We start from the raw sequence: 3,266 nt of genomic DNA, 5'->3' as shown, positions 1-3,266 counted from the left end.
AAAATGTTTTAGTCTGCATTGCCAATATATGGAAGCCTATTAAGTAATTATACATGCTTTTATCAGCAATTTATTTGCCATTATGATCTGGATCTGGATTGTCCTCCAAAGGCCCTGTGCTACAGGCTTGGTCATAAGGCCAGTGTGGTGCTACTGGGAGGTGTTGAAACCTTTATGAGGTGGGGCATAGTTGGAAGAAGTAGGTCGCTAGGGGTGTGCCTTTGAAGGGTACCTTTTATTCCTGGCTGAATCAGTCTTCCCTTTCTTGTCGTTGCCATCTTTGACTTTCTGGTCTCTGTTCTCCATTGTTAGTCCTTTGCTCTTGGCTTATTCTCCTGCTATCCACCCTCACCCTACCATAATTCATATGAATTCACCACTCCCATGGCAACACCCTAGCATCTGTCGTCTTGCTTGACCATCTTTTTTTTTTTTTTTTTAGCGGTACTGGGGTTTGAACTCAGAGTCTCCTGCTTGCTAAGCAGGCACTCTACCACTTGAGCCACTCCAGCAGCTTGATTGACCATCTTGATATCGGGGAAGATGAGTTATGAGGCTGTTAAATCTATGCCTTTATACGCATTTTTGTATTAATGCTTTCCTGTATTTTCTTTCTTTTTTAATAAATTTTTTATTAGGATATATTCATTATACAGGGAGGATTCACAGTGACAATTCTGATTAGACTTATATTGTACATTATTTACATTGCCCCCATCATCTCTTCCCCTCAATGCCCCCACCCCACTTAAAGCAACTGTGAGAGTTTTCTTAGTTCTGTTTCATGTAGGTATATGAAGTCCATCTACCATATACTGTCACTTTAATCTCCTTCATTCACACTCCCGCATCCCACTGTACCTATTTTACAGTCCTGTTTTTCATGATTAATATTTGAGTTGATGTTCAAAGGGGTGTCTCAATGTATGCCTACTGACTGTGGGTATACTTTGCTTTGCTCTGTTCAATCCTGTCCATAACTCTCCTTTACCCCTTTTTACCTTCCATCCCCCATTTTTCAACTGCTTTTAGTATACATCCTTGTATCCTCTACTTTGACATCTTATACTATGCAATATTACTGATGCTCTATCATTCTCTTTTCCTTTCCTTCTTTCCCCGAGTTCCATAGAGTAGTTCCACTATCACAAACATGTTCTACATCTGAGTTTGTAATGATCATGCTTGTTTTTATGTGTATGGTTATCTTTGGATCTATCTTCCATGTATGAGAGAAAACATGAGGCTTTTGTGTTTCTGAGCCTGGCTTACTTCACTTAACATTATGTCCTCCAATTGTATCCATTTACCTTCAAACCATGCTGTTATTCCTTATGGTTGAGTAATACTCCATTGCATACATATACCACATTTTCTTGATCCATTCATCAGTTGTAGGGCACCTAGGTTGTTTCCAAAGCTTGGCTATTATGAATAGTGTTGCAATGAACACCGGTGTACAGGTGTCCCTATTGTATTCTGTCTTACGTTCCTTTGGGTAGATGCCCAGGAGTGGTGTCATTGGATCAAATGGCAGTTCTCTTTAGCTTTTTGAGGAATCTCCATAGTGCTTTCCATAATGGTTGTACTAATTTGCATTCTCACTAACAGTGTATAAGGGTTCCTGTTTTGCTGCATTCTCACCAGCATTTGTTGTTATTATCATTGATTATGGCCATTTTAACTGGGGTGAGATGAAATGTAAGTGTTGTTTTGATTTGCATCTCTTTTATCATGAAGGAAGTTGAACACTTCTTCATGTATTTACTGGCCATTTGTACCTCTTCCTTTGAGAATTCCCTGTTTAATTCATGTGCCCATTTATTCACTGGGTTGTTCATTCTTTGGGGGCTGAGGTTTTTGAGTTCCCTGTAGATTCTGGATATTAGTCCCTTAACGGATGAGTAGCTAGCAAAGATTTTCTCCCATTCTGTGGGCTATCTCTTGAGTCTGGTGACTCTTTCCTTTGCTATGCAGAAGCCCTTTAGTTAGATGCAGTCCCATTTGTTCATTCTTTCTCTTAGATGCTGAGTCTTTTGAATTCTGGTTAGGAAGTTATTCCCCATCTGATCCAGTATATTTCCTGCTGCTTCCTGGAGTTATTTCAAAGTTTCAGGACTTATATTAAGGTCTTTGATCCACTTTGAGTTGATTTTGGTACAGGGTGAAAGACAAGGCTCTAGTTTCAGTTTTCTACCTGTGGATATTCAGTTTTCCCAGCAGCATTTGTTTAAGGGATTGTCCTTTCTCTATCATGTGTTTGTCAAAGATCAGTTGGTCATAGATGCGTGGGTTTATGTCTGGGTCTTTTATTCTGATCCATTGGTCTTCCTGTCTGTTTTCATGCCAATGCCATGCTGTTTTTATTGTTATGACTCTAGTATAATTTGAAGTCAGGTATTGTGATGCCTCCAGCATTGGACTTTTACTCAAAATTGCTTTGGCTATTCGAGGTCTTTTGTGTTTCCATATGTATTTCAGGATTGATTTTTCTATTTCTCTGCAGAATGTCCTGGGAATTTTGATAGGGATTGCACTGAACATGAAAATTGCTTTTGGTAGTACGATCATTTTCACAATGTTGATTCTACCAGCCCATGAGCATGGAAGGTCTTTCCATCTTCTGATATCTTCTTCGATTTCTCTCTTCAGTATTTTATAGTTCTCATGGAAAAGGTCTTTGGTTTCTTTCATTAAATTTATTCCAAGGTACTTTATTGTTTTTGAGGCTACTGTAAATGGGATTGTTTCCCTGATTTCTTTGTCTGTCTGTTGTTGGTATATAGGAAAGCTACTGATTTCTATATCCTGCTAATTTGCTGAAAGAATTTATGATTTCTAATAGTTTTTTTTGGTAAAGTTTTTAGGGTCTCTTAGGTATAGGATCATGTCATCTAAAAATAGGGATAATTTGACTTCTTCCTTCCTTATCTGAGAGGGCTTCAAAGGATTTTTTCCTTGCTTTTGTCTTATTGCTCTGGCTGGGAATTCCAAAACTTTATTGAATAGGATTGGAGACAGCAGACAACCTTGTCTTATTCCTGAATTTAATGGGAACAATATCAGTCGTTCTCCATTTTAGTATGATGTTGGCTCCAGGTTTGTCTTATATAGCCTTTATTATGTTGAGGAAGACTCCTTCTATTCCTAGTTTCTTCAGAGCTTTTATCATGAAAGGGTGCTGGATTTTTCAAGGGCTTTTTCTGCTTCTATTGAGAGGATCATATGGTTTTTTGTCCTTGCTTCTGTTTATGTGCTGTATTATG

Source organism: Castor canadensis, chromosome 5, assembly GCF_047511655.1.
Source record: "Castor canadensis chromosome 5, mCasCan1.hap1v2, whole genome shotgun sequence".
Lineage (NCBI taxonomy): Eukaryota > Metazoa > Chordata > Mammalia > Rodentia > Castoridae > Castor > Castor canadensis.
Note: the sequence above shows the minus strand (reverse complement) of the source record.